Source organism: Microcaecilia unicolor, chromosome 3 (genome assembly GCF_901765095.1).
Source record: "Microcaecilia unicolor chromosome 3, aMicUni1.1, whole genome shotgun sequence".
Taxonomy (NCBI): Eukaryota; Metazoa; Chordata; class Amphibia; order Gymnophiona; family Siphonopidae; genus Microcaecilia; species Microcaecilia unicolor.
Window position 1 is genome coordinate 2,750,829 of NC_044033.1, and position 13,877 is coordinate 2,764,705.

Consider the following 13,877-nt stretch of genomic DNA (forward strand, 5'->3'; position numbering starts at 1 on the left):
AAGATAATATCGTGGAATGTGGGGGGAATTACATCCCCTATTAAGAGATCTAAGATTTTACAAGCACTGAACAGACATAAGGCACACATAGCTATGCTTCAGGAGACGCATTTGAATGCAACAGGAAACTGAGTAGGTGGTGGGTTGGTGACCTGGTAGATAGCCCAACCTCAAACAAAAAAGCGGTGGTGAGCATTTTATTTCGTAAAGGACTACAATATGTGCTGCACCAGAAAATAATAGACCCACAAGGGAGGTATGTTATTCAACATATCACCCTATATAATAGACCAATGTTACTGATCAATGTTTATGCCCCAAATCAATACGATAAAAAATTCTTCCAGACTCTTGTCAGGCACGTACAAGGCTTTGAGCAAATGCCGGTGATAATGGGAGGGGATTTTAATCAGGTTTTTGATCCAATGATGGACAGCACTGGCTCCTCCCAGGTTGGACCGGTGGACTATTCGAAAGGGGTGCCCTGGGTGTGTTCATAATTAGAGCTGTTGGACTCCTGGCGTTTATTACATCCCGGGAACGAGACTACACTCACATTTCTAGAGCCCATGGGTCGCAGTCGCGCATAGATTATCTGCTAATATCACAATATATTACCACTCACTTAGTAACAGCGGAGATAGGCCCTACACAAATATCCGATCATGCAATGATCTGGGTAAGTATACAATGGGGGGGTGAATCTAAGAGATCTTTCCAGTGGAGATTCCCAAGAGCCTTATATTATGATCCCCAATTTCATAGCTTTATGAAAGATAGGTGGAAAGAATATGGGGAATTTAATAGAGAAGGCTTTCATTCAGACCCAATACTTTTTTGGGAAGCTGCTAAAGCTGTATTGCGCGGACATATAATATCCTACTCAGCCCATAAAAAGAAAAAAAGGGAAGCTGAGCTGTTACGATTAGAGGCGAGAGTACGAATGCTCCGCCAGTTGTATGGGAGAACACACTCTATTGCTCATAAGAAGTTACTGATGACAACGCAGGTAGAACTCAATCAGTTAATTCATTCCCGCACGCAAAAATCTTTAACATATTATAAGTATCAAATGTTTAAATATGCAAATAAACATGGAAAGTTGCTAGCGCGGCTAGTTAATCAGGTGGGGGGAAGGAGATGGGTGACACATGTAAGAGACGAACAAGGTATTAGACATCACACAAATGAAGATATTAATAAAGTGTTTGAAAATTTCTATGCCCGCTTATACTCACCGCCAGAGGAGGAAGGTCTAGAGGCAAAACTATATTTGGAGGGACTAACTCTCCCCCGGCTTAAGGGACACCAACAGGAAATCTTGAATGCAAATATCACTGAAGAAGAAGTTAAGTGGTGTATACGAGACAGTCCGCTATATAAATCTCCAGGGATAGATGGGTTCACTTCAGAGGTATATAAAATCCTGGTGGAGGATATAGGAACCTGTATTACTAGCGTCTTTAATAGTCATATTACCAAGGGAGAACTCCCAAACTCACTGCGGGCAGCACAGATAATTGTATTACTGAAACCAGGAAGGGACCCGGATTTAGCGGAATCTTACCGTCCAATTTCTCTGATATCATATGAAGCCAAATTACTTGCTAAAATTCTGTCAAATAGATTGGCTAGGTTCTTACCTCACTTGGTGCTAGACCCACGTGGGATTTGTGAGAGACAGATCGGTTGCAAAAAACTTGAGGAGGATTTTATTGGCATTAGAACAGATAAAAAATGGTAACATCCCATCAGTATTGATAAGCTTTGATGTTCATAAAGCATTTGATAGAGTGCGATGGGACTTTATGTTCGCGGTATTAGAAGCTTATGGGATTACGGGATTTTTTGCGGAGGCCATTAAGACACTGTATCATGGTCCAGTGGCAGAGGTGGCGGTGAATGGCCTGACATCTAGACGGTTTGAGATAGCAAGAGGCACCCGACAGGGCTGCCCCCTGTCCCCTCTTTTATTCGTGATGGTGATAGACCCCCTAATTCGAGACATCGTGGGCTCACCAGATATACAGGGGGTAAAAGTGGGGGAGGAGCATTTTAAGATCTCTGCTTTCGCGGACGACTTATTGGTCGTCCTTAGACAGCCAAGCGTATCCCTACCAGCGATTCTGGAACTTTTTAAAGAATTTGGGGATTTCTCCGGATTTGGCCTTAATCTGGACAAATCTGAGATTCAACCTCTATACATGTCAGATGAGGAATGGTCTCGATTAGCTTGCGCACTTAGACGCAAAGATCATTCCTTTATTTATTTAGGAATACAGCTGCCAGGGGATCCATCCCAATTATATCAGAAAAATATAACTACCTTGTTTGAGTATACAAGGCGTCTCCTGGACAGATGGTCTAATCTGCCACTGTCTCTGTCGGGGCGTATAGCCTTATTTAATATGGTGTTATTCCCAAAATGGCTTTACTGCTTCCAGATATTACCTATATACTTTTTGAAAAGGGATAGGAAGAAATTGATGGGTTTATTGTCTCACTTCTTCTGGGCCAAGAAAAGGCCGCAAATAAGTTGGAAAAATATGTTGGATACATGGGATAGAGGAGGAATGGGGGTCCTAGATTTGTTACGTTACAATAGAGCCTGCTTAATGAGGCATGTGGGAGATTGGCTATTAGGAACCTCTTACCATTCACCGCGGGAAGCAGAAGAAAAGTGGGCTCATCCCTTACGCTTGCCATATGTGTTGCAGGCTAAGCAATCTTCCCTTCCAAAACATATTAGGTCTAGCCTGTTGGTTCGACCGCTTCGGATGGTGTGGAGAGAATTAGGACGAGCATGGGCATTTAACGCACACCAGAGTGGGCTACTACCTATAATGGGGAATAAAGACTTCATGCCAGGAATGGATAACTCGAGATTCCGAGTTTGGAGACATAAAGGGATTACGGTTTTACAAGACATGGTAGATTCCACTGGTAAGATTAAGGGAGTGGAATCTTTAGGGTTAGGAAAGGTAACATGGATGGACACCTTTGCATATCAACAAATCTCCCATTACATTGCAGGTATCCCTAGGCAATATCTTGCTATGGATATTCCAAACAAAATTGCTCAGCTGTATGAAGTACCAACGGAAGACGCCATATCAATATCACTCTTACACAAAAGGCTTATGCACACTGATAGACCGAAACAAATGAATTACCTTACACTGAAATGGTCAGCAGACACCAAAAGAGGGATAACAAGGCAAATGTTGTTAAGCACTTTGAAGCAGATCCCCAGAAAAATAGGTAGTGCAGAACTACGAGAATGCCAAGGACGGGTGATTTTTCGTGCCTATACGTCTAAAATGAGACTACATAAAATGGGGGGAGTGGATTCACCTATATGCGAGCGGTGTACAAAAGATCCATGCACTTTTTATCATGCTCTATGGGAATGCCGGGAGATACGACGATTCTGGGCTAAAATATTTAGATTTATGGGCTATGTGTTGAATAAACATATTCTATTGCGCCCGGAATATGCTCTACTGGGTCTGGACGCTGTGATGGGGGCCAGTGCTGTTCACCATAATTTATTGCTATATAAAGCATGTTTAATCGGTAAGAAATGCATAATGGTTAATTGGGTTAAACGAGAACCTCCTACATATTGGCAATGGCGCAATAGATTCCACACCTTGTTGTTGATGGAATTACGAGACACCTACTTGAAATTTAAAAGACAAAGAGAACTATATTTGACTTGGAAAAGTTACATACATGTGCTTGCGCCTCGGGCTCGTAGTGCTGTACTTAACCGGTTGGGAGACCCCCACATTCCAATATGAGGAAGGCACCATTGCGAGGTCTTGGCCTACATCTCCTATATTTATGGACAGTTCCGGGGGGAGGATGGGAGGGTAGAGAACAGAGTAGAGAAGAAATGGAATTGGATGACTTAACCTAGAAACGTTTTGTAACCAATAGCTTCCATAAAGGGGGGGAAGAAGAAGAACAGAGGGAAGGGGAGGGATGGGAGGAGAGGGAAGGGGAAGGAGGGGAGGGGGAGGAAAAATGTGAAAATTGTACTGCCCTGACATAAGAGATTGGATAGAGTTGCACTGATGACATGTTAAATTTATGGTTATTAGTTACAAGCTGTATCTGTATTAAATGAGGCTGTTTTGAATAAAAAGATTTAAACATAAACCTCAAGAAGATTAACATTTGATGAAGAAACCTGCTTCCTGAAGGGACCAGGCTCCCTGAGTGTGAAGCCCATCTACATGAGCCCTCCCAACCGAGGAGTGTTGCATCCATCGTCAGTACCTTCTGAGGCTGAGGAATTTGGAATGGTAGTCCCACAGTCAAACTGGATCGAATGGTCCACCAAAGCAGAGAGTGAACAAACTCTGGAGACACTTGGGATGACATCTGCTAGATCTTCCGTAGCTTGACACCACTGGGAGGCTAAGGTCCATTGGGCAGATCTCATGTGAAGGCATGTCATGGGTGTCACATAAACTGTGGAAGCCATGTGGCCCAACAACCTCAACATCTGCCGAGCTGTGACCTGCTGCAAGGTTTGAACCTGCGAAGCCAGAGCGACTAGAGTGTCTGCTCTCGGTCCTGAGAGAAAAGCTCTAACCTGTTGTGTATCGAGCAGGGTTCCAATGAATTCCAATTGTTAAGCAGGATGAAGATGGGACTTGGGGTAGTTTATAACAAAGCCTAGTATCTCCAGCACCCAAATAGTCCTCCGTGTGGACTCCCAAGCACTGTCCTCTGATGTGCTCTTCACTAGACAATCATTAAGGTAAGGGAACACATGGACTCCCAGTCTGTGTAGCAATGCTGCAAACTATCGCTAGACATTTGATGAAGACCCTGGGAGCTGACGCAAGGCAAACATGCAGCAGTGAAAGTGATGTGTTCCCAGAAAAATCAGAGATACTTTTGTTGGGTTGGAAGTATCGGGATATGAGTGTATGCATCCTTCAAGTCCCGAGAGCATAGCCAATTGTTTTCCTCAATCATGGGTAGAAGGGTGCCCAGGTAATCCATCCTGAACTTTTTTTTTTCCAATAATTTGTTCAGGACCCTTAGGTCTAGGATGAGAAGCATTCCCCCTGACTTCTTTTGATAAGGAAGTGTCTGGAATAGAATCCCTGCCCTTCCTCCCCTAGTGGAACGGGCTTGACTGCACTGGCCTTCAGAAGTACTTGTTTGTGCTGAGATCTGAAGTAATGAGCTTTTGGTGAGCAATTTGGAGGTTTTTGAAGCCAACTGAAGGCGTATCAGAGTTGGACTATTTGAAGAACCCACTGGTTGGAGATTACAAGGGGCCACCTTTCATAGTAAAACTTCAGCCTCCCCTTGACCAGCAAGTTGTCCAGGATGGACACTTTTACAGCGGTTATGATCTGCTGGAGCCAGTCAAAAGCTCATCCCTTGCTTTGACTGGGGAGCAGCAGGGGCCTTAAGCGCACGCTGTTGATGAGAACGAGTGTGCTGGGGCTGAGTCTGAACAGGCTGTGACAAGAAGGGGTGGCGTACCTACATCTCTGCAGATAGTAGGCACCCCTCCTGGACTTGCCAAACCTCCTAGATGAGGAGGTGCCCAGCAGGAGAGAGAAGAGATGGTATCAGTGTGTTTTTTTATTTGGTCAGCGACTTCCTCAACCTTTTCTCCAAAAAGGTTATCCCTCCCGGCATGGGGCATCTGCCAACCTCTGCTGAACCTAACTGTTCCAAGTCAGAAACATGCAGCTCTGAGAGTCTACACATTGCTATACTTTGAGCAGAGATCCTGGATGCCACGTCAAAAGTGCCACAAGTGCCCCTGGCCAAAAACCTATGACATGCCTTCTGCTGCTTGGTCAACTGGCGTACTGACTCTGCCTGCTGCGGCAGGAGAGAGTCTGCCAAGTCCAACAACTTGCGCACCAAGTTCTGCAAGTACACACTCGTAAAGAGCTGGTAAGATTTTATACGGGACACGCGCACTTAGGCCTTGAACAGCTTCCTCCTAAAAAAGTGTAAGGTCCTAGCTTCTCTGCCTGGGAGCACCGAGTCATAGTCTCTAGAACTCCTGGCTCTACCACCATGGGGCAACTTGGGCCTATCAAAACCAGGTGTGCTGTGGATCCAACACATCGTGTCGATCTTCTTGGGTAGGACAGGGACTGACAGAAGGGATTCCCAGTTCTTATCGAGGACTTTCTTCAGCACCTCGTGGAGACAGTCGCAGCTTCCCTAAGAGGGGGGACTCATAGTCCAGGACCTTCAGCATCTTAGCCCTGGGCTAGGCCTTTACTTCCAAATGAAATGGAATAACCGCAGCCATTTCCTTCACAAAAGAGGGGAATGAAAGGATTTCAGGAGGAGACTTTCTCCTTTCAAGTGGAGGGGAGGGTTCAGAGAGAATTCAATAGGACCCATCAGAGGAAAAGTACCTTGGATCTTCCTCTGACTCTCAGATAGAAACTCCTCATGGGAAGGCTGAGACACAGCCTGCTTTAATTTTGAGGAACCATGTCTCCAAGAGGGGCATCGAGGAACTGGCTCCCTCCTCAACTCAGGCAAAACTTCCTCCACCGATGTCCAGGGGGTACCAGCCTGGGTGGCAGTCGACACCAGGGTTGCAAGCGACAGCAGCGTCGGAGGCTGCACCCACAGGCTGAGGGCAAAGTGGGACCGCAACAGGTGGTAGGGCAGGCGTAAGCACCCCCGATACTGACACACACCATTACAAAAGGCCATCCAGCAGCTCAGGGAGCAAGGCCTGGAGACGGTCATCGAGGGCCAACCTGGGAAAGATGGGGGTGTCTGCTCCGAGACAGGCTGCAGAACTGACGCATCAGTACCTCCTGAATAGAGGGGGAGAAATCCTCCAAGTGCCACTTATCGGGTGCCGAGTCCCTCGATGCCCCAGAACTCCCGGCACCATGTGTCAAGGACAACTGATGCCGATGTTTCTTGGCCTTCACCCAAAGCTCGGCCTCAAGACTCTTCGGTGCCGAGGACGACATCAAATCCTAATGTTTCCTCTGGGTCGGGTCCAACTGGCCAGTCCAAGGGGCCCTCTCCAGCAGCCAGCGATGAGATAGGTGTAGACCCACCCAATGCACTACTGCTGTCAGTGTCCATGGGTTTCGAAGCAGCCATATGGACTGATGACGTCAATGCTGTCACTACCGACCTCGATGACGACGTTGAGGATTCAGACCTGGCTCCAAAAATCACCTCACGTTGAGCCTCTCTGGACACCTGAGTCCTCTTCTTCATTTGAAGACAAAGGACACAGTTGGCAGGGCTATGGTCAGGCCCTAAGCAGTGAAGATACCTAGAATAGGTGTCTTCGCCAGAGATTGTCCAATTACACAGGGAACAGTGCTAAAAGACGCAATGGTGCCTTAAAAAAAAAAGGGACAAGGCACCATAAAAAAAAATCATGGGAAAGACCTGACCAGAGACTAGGCCTAAACGCTGGATCTGGTGCTCACAAATGGGGATAGCGTGTCAAATATCCGAGTGGGTGCTGTTGGTAGTGAAGGTAAACAGTGCAGTAAAAAACAACACCAAACCTATACAAAATATGATAAAACACACAAGTCCAACTGCAAACAACCGAACAGATGGGAAGCAGAAGAAGAGGGTGTACTGATGTACCACCGCGACTTCTGCGGAGACAGCACTTGCAGCGGTGCTGCCGTCGTCAGTGTCTTCAATATCGTTGGACCACTGAGTGATGGTATCGGAAAACTGCTCAGAGTTACACTTATCAACAGAGTAAAGTTCAGTTTTACGTGGGTCTGGTTCCTTGATGTCGTCGAGGGCAGTTAGGTCCTCTGCAGTTGGTTCCTTGTGGAGGACAACACCAACAAGAGAAGCTGGAGGAGGTGGTACCACAACTGGGATGCACAAAAGAGGTGGTGATGGAATTGAAACCACTGGGAGTATTCTGCAAGGGAATAGCCTCTGGAGTGGACTGTGGCTTAGGTTGCTGTGGCATTTATCTGGCTTGATTCGGGAAATACAAATGCAAAATGTTGAGCAGGTCGGTGATGTTGCGGTATAGATTCTGCAGGGTAGAATACTCGGCAGACTCTGGTGCACCCAAATCCAAATCTGCTGCTAAATTGCGGATTCGGATGAGACGGATACGGAGATCTACGTAGGGAAGTGGAAATTCTGGAACACTGGAAGGTGGAGGTGTGGATGGCCACTCACGAGGAGCAGGTACAGGTTGAGGTGGAAGGAGCGGTGGTGACTCAGGTGTATCTGCGATCTTTTGGACGGTGATGTCGGAGAGATCAATCAACTGCTGGACGGTGATGTCAGAGAGATCAAGCAACTGCGACTCATGTTGGTCAGGCTGGTCAAAGTGATTGAGAAGAGTTGGGTGCGGTGTCGGAGGTCTTGAGCTCAGTGGCGGTGGAGATGGGGACCGTGATGGGGCTGGTTACTCCAGGGGCTGCTGGGCTGGCAACATCAAGAAGGCCTGACTCGATATTCGGATAGGCTCGTATATCTCTCAGATGGACCCAGGATGAGTGGTCCTCGAGCTTGGCAGCTGTAGCTGACAGAGCTTCAATCTTGAAGGGTCCAATATAGATGGGATCTCTCCAGGTCTTGTGCGTATAATAACGCCGGTGCACCAGATCACCCACTTTAAAAGGGGGGGATCTATTAGCATCACAATCCCCTCTTCTGTCCGAGATAGCCTGCGGAATTGAGGACAGAGAGCTTACTATCGTTTGCAAGACATCCCAATATACTGAGTACTGATCGGGCAATAGAGCATCTGGATTGCCAGGTAGAAGTCGCATAGGGCGACCGGTACTTAATTGAAAGGGAGTCAGCTTTAGGGAGGCAGATGGAGCGGCACGAAGGGATAAGAGTGCCAATGGAAGGGCATCAAGCCAATTTTTAATACCATTTGCCATAAGCTGACGCAATTTGGTTTTTAGCAATCCATTGTATCGCTCAACCAACCCATTACTGGTGGGTTTGTAGACACAAACAGTTCTGTGTGTTATACCAAGTGCAGGAAGGAGAGATTGCAGGAGGTCATTAACAAAGTGTGTACCATTATCTGTGGTGATTTTGGCAGGGATGCCAAATCGTGGGATAATTTCATTACAGAGTAACTGTGCCATAATTTGTGCAGTTTCTCTAGAGCAGGGGAAAGCTTCCACCCACTTAGAGAAAGCGTCCACGCAGACAAGCAGATACCGTTTACCACGAACAGGTGTCTGCATATCTGTAAAATCAATGTACCAATGTTGGCCGGGTCCTTGGACCACGGGCAAATGACCCGAAGGGATAACGGGTCCCCGTTTGGGTGTATACAAAAAAGATTTATAACAATTGTGAACAACAGTGTGACACATGGGCATCAGTTGGGGAGCCCATAATTTGGAAGAAAGTTGATCATACAGTGTATTGGCATTTAAATGTAAAGGGTAATGGAGAGCATGCAGAAGAAGGGACAAAACATGCTGTGAAACACATAATTGACCGTTGGGATGGGTCCAAATACCATTTGGGTTAAGGAAACATCCAGCTTGCTTCCACAAGGTGAGTTCTGCTTGTGTGAGGGAGGAAGTAAGGGTAGTAGAGAAGTCGGAAATAAGGGATTCAGAGGAGGAAGGAGACGTAGCCGGAGAAGAAAGCTGTTTCGGAGTAGGCGCTGGTACAGGAGATAAGAGGGAGGTAATGACAGGAGGAGCGTGAAAAAGGGGAGGGGTACTTGGAGAAGAAGTATCAGATTCTGTAGAATCTGATGGAGTAGAGGGAGGGTGTCAAAGAGAGGCGCTGAGGACGCAATTACAGGAAATGTAGCGTCAGCAGCGGATCTGGAAGAAAGGATGGAACTGGAGGTGACCTCACGGGCCAGCTCATCAGCAGCATGGTTGCCATTGATGGCGAAAGAAAAAACCGTCTCCTGATGCGCTTTTATCCAGGAGATACTGGTGCGGAGACCTTTCTGATGGCACTGCTCCAGTGCATCAAAAAGTGCTGTCCACAAAGGTAAATGACTTAAAGGTTGCCCAGTAGAGGAAATCATACCCCTCTGGTGACGACTTCCGGTGATGCGGTGAGCGGAGCAGCAGCAGCTGAACTCGGCTCCGAGGTTTCCCGCCCCTGAATGCGAAAATTAATCGCAATTATAAAGTCTTAAACCGACTAAAACACGAATGTGCGACGAATAATTTATGGAAAAGTTCTTACAAAAAACTCCACCTGGGATGGCACAGAAATCAACGCGGAAAGAGAAGAACAAGGCAGGAGGTGGCGAATCCAAAATGGCGGATAACACCACGATGCCGACTCCGATTTTCACTGACGCTCAGTTGGAGCAGTTAACCGCGGCAGTGATAAAAGCGCTGGACCCGCGCTGGAGTGCGCTTTCACAGCAAGTGGAGGAAATTAAAACCGGCCTCGATGGGCTGGGAATTCGGACAGGGGACCTGGAGACAAGAGTAACAGCACTCGAGGATGATGTCCGCTCGCAGGCCCCTGATATAGTGAGCCTTAAAAAACAAGTGGCAGCACAAGCTATGAAATTGGAGGACCTGGAGAATCGCTCCCGAAAGAGTAACATTCGAATAGTGGGTATCCCAGAGAGAATTCCGGAACAAAACTTGGAAACATGGCTGGAGGCATGGCTGGCAAAAGAACTAGCGCTGACAGACTCCGGGAACCCGCTGGTAATCGAAAGAGCGCACCGCGTAGGTCGGAAAGAGGAAGCCAAAAATCGCCCCAGAGTAATAGTAGCAAAAATCCTCAATTTTAGACATAAAGTGGAAATTATGAGGGGCTTTCGGGTAAAAAGAGAAGAGCTCAGATATGATGGACACAAAATCTTAATCTTCCAGGATTACTCACAATCTGTCCAAGAACAGCGAAGAAGCTTTCACCCAGTGTGTACCTGGCTAATCAAAAAGAACATAAAATTTGCCCTAATGTTTCCAGCCCGCTTGAAAATTCTGCACCAGGAGAAATGGCACCATTTCACAGCAGTGGCTGAGGCGAAATCCTTTTTAAAAGATAAGGGGTATGAAGTTGAAAGCTGAAGGTTATTTGTTTGTGGATTGTTTCACTGCCATGTTAAAGGTTTACCTGCTTAAAAGTATTGTCGGTTTAGACAAAAATGTTATTGGAGGGACACGGGGGCGGGAGCCTCTTGCCTCTAAAGGGAGCGATCATTTTGCGAGTAGCACCGCGAAATGAGAGGGGTGATAGAAGAGGGAATGAGAAAGGGATAAGGGTTGTATGGGGGGCGGTCTGGATTAGAAAAGGGAATGAAAGGAAAGTTTAAGGATACAGATGGGGGAGGGCGGGGGCGGAGGGCAGTTAGGGGGGGAGGGATGGGGAGGGAAGAGGCAGGGAGGATTGTCAGAAAAGGAAAAACAAAAAAGGGGAGGATAGAGGGACAGAAGCAACCTTGCACCACTCAGAGCAATATGATGGAAGTTTAGAAACCATGGAGGCACCTGTGGATGGTGATACTTGGGGGGGAGGCGGGACCCATGAGGGAAGGCTTAAAGGTTGGGGACTATTGTTAGAACATAAATACAGCTTCATATGACACAAATTAAAAAAATTCGTTTCACCTCATGGAATGTGGGAGGAATCACATCACCTATAAAGCGGACAAAAATTTTGTCGGCTTTACGCCGCCAAGGGACTGATATAGCATGTATACAAGAGACCCGCCTTTCTGAGCTGGAGCACGAAAAACTAAAAAGGTCATGGGTGGGGGAGGTCTTTTCAGCATCAGCAAATGGGCGGAGGAGTGGCGATATTGATAGGACGGGGGGTGGCCGCTAAGGCTGAGCTACTCTCCAAGGAACCACAGGGAAGATATGTGCTGGTGCGGCTGTGGCTACAGGGGAGGCAATTGGTGTTATTGGGCTTATACGGCCCTAATGTATATGATCCGGGTTTTTATCAGTCCCTTATACGGAAATGTGCAGTATTAAAACATCCACTAATAATAATGGGCGACTTTAACTTAGTGGCGGACCCAGCACACGATTGCTCGAGACCGAACGGAGACCAGAGTGGCGGTCAAAGAGCACGGGCCTTATGTACGTTTATGCGTACCCTGGGAGTCCTGGATGCATGGCGTACACTACACCCAGGTGAGAGGGACTTTACTCATGTATCCAGGGCTCATGGGACCCTTTCGAGAATTGACTACATCATGGTTAGCAGAGAAGTATTTTCAGAAATAGTACGAGCAGAGATAGGCCCAGAAGAGATATCCGACCACAGCCCGATATGGGTGGATGTGGAGGCCCCTAGTTATTATCAAGTGGGTAGGGGATGGAGGTTTCCGGGGTACCTATATAGGGATAAAGATTTTTCACAATACCTAAATCAAAAATGGGAAACCTATGCAGTATCTAATGCACAGCATATAGATAACCCTAGTCTCTACTGGATGACTGCAAAGGCAGTTTTAAGAGGCGATGTGATAGCATATGTGGCAGCACGGAATAAAAAGATAGCCAGAGCCATTACACAATTAGAAAAACAATTCCAGAGAGCCAAACGGCAGTATGTGAGTAACCCAAACAAAAAGACCTGGGAACGGCTAAAAACAACACAAGTAACTCTTAACTCCCACATACACGAGAGAGCTACTAGAGCGATGTTTTATCACAGATACAAGCTGCATAGGTATGGCAATAAAGTGGGTTCAATGTTAGCAAAGTTGGTATCGAATTGGAAACCTCATAGGGTGATTACAGCGGTGAAAGATAAACAAGGGAAAATAAGGACTAACAATGAAGAGATAAAGCAGATATTCGCTCAATACTACTCCCAACTATATAAAAAACAGCAAGGGCCCAGAAGGACATCATTACACGCTTATCTGCGGGAGGTGGGCACCATGCATTTAACAGACCAGGAGATACAAAGGTTGAATGAACCCATCCAAGGGAAAGAGCTCCAGGGGGTGGTTCGAGGGCTGGCGCTGCATTCAGCGCCGGGCCCAGATGGGTTCTCCGGGGAGTTTTATAAGTTGTTGCCAGCGTCATTTATGGGAACATTGGGAGGTTACTTTGACAGTGTAGTTCAAACTAAGAGTTTCCCTCGCTATGCAAATACGGCACTCATAACCCTATTGCCGAAGCCCGGAAAACCAGAGGACCAAGCGGAGGCATATCAGCCCATTTCTTTACTAAACGTAGACAATAAGATTCTAGCAAAAATCCTAGCAAACAGACTATCGAACATATTGCCTAGGCTGATAGGAGAAGAACAAACGGGGTTTGTGAGGCAGAGGCAGGCAGGAGGGAATGTCCGTAAACTACTAATGGCAATGGCTCGGAGCAAAGCAGAAAATGTAACAACATTACTCCTCAGTCTCGATGCAGAAAAAGCTTTTGATAAAGTAGATTGGGAGTTCATGTTTGGCACACTGCAACATATGGGATTTCAAGGGTGGTTTTACAATGCCATAAGGGCCCTCTACACTGAACCAACAGCTGAAATCCTTATCAATGGGGTGAGAAGTGAAAAGTTTGAGATTTGTAGAGGAACGCGCCAGGGATGCCCCCTCTCGCCTTTATTATTTATTTTGTCCTTAGAGCCCTTGCTTAGAGCAATAAAATTGGAGGAGGGGATACAAGGGGTTCGGTTGGGAACACACGATATAAGAGCGTTGGCATTTGCGGATGACCTGCTGATCTTCATTACGAACCCAGATAGCTCCCTACCGAGTCTACTAAAACTAATCGACAAGTACAGTAAGTTATCGGGTTTCACTTTAAACTTCACAAAATCAATAGCTATGATGGTGCAAGGGGAAGGGGCCAAATGGCAAAGAACTCTCAAGATGACCTGGGCGGAGGAAGAATTCAAGTATCTTGGGGTCCGGGTACCAAAGGATTTATCACAACTAT

General features: G+C 46.7%; 1 protein-coding gene across 1 annotated transcript in view; it reads right to left on the reverse strand.

Moving 5' to 3' along the window:
• DNPH1 (2'-deoxynucleoside 5'-phosphate N-hydrolase 1) overlaps nucleotides 1–13,877 on the reverse strand; it is a 55,353-nt gene that overhangs the window by 13,844 nt on the left and 27,632 nt on the right. The window lies entirely within an intron of this gene.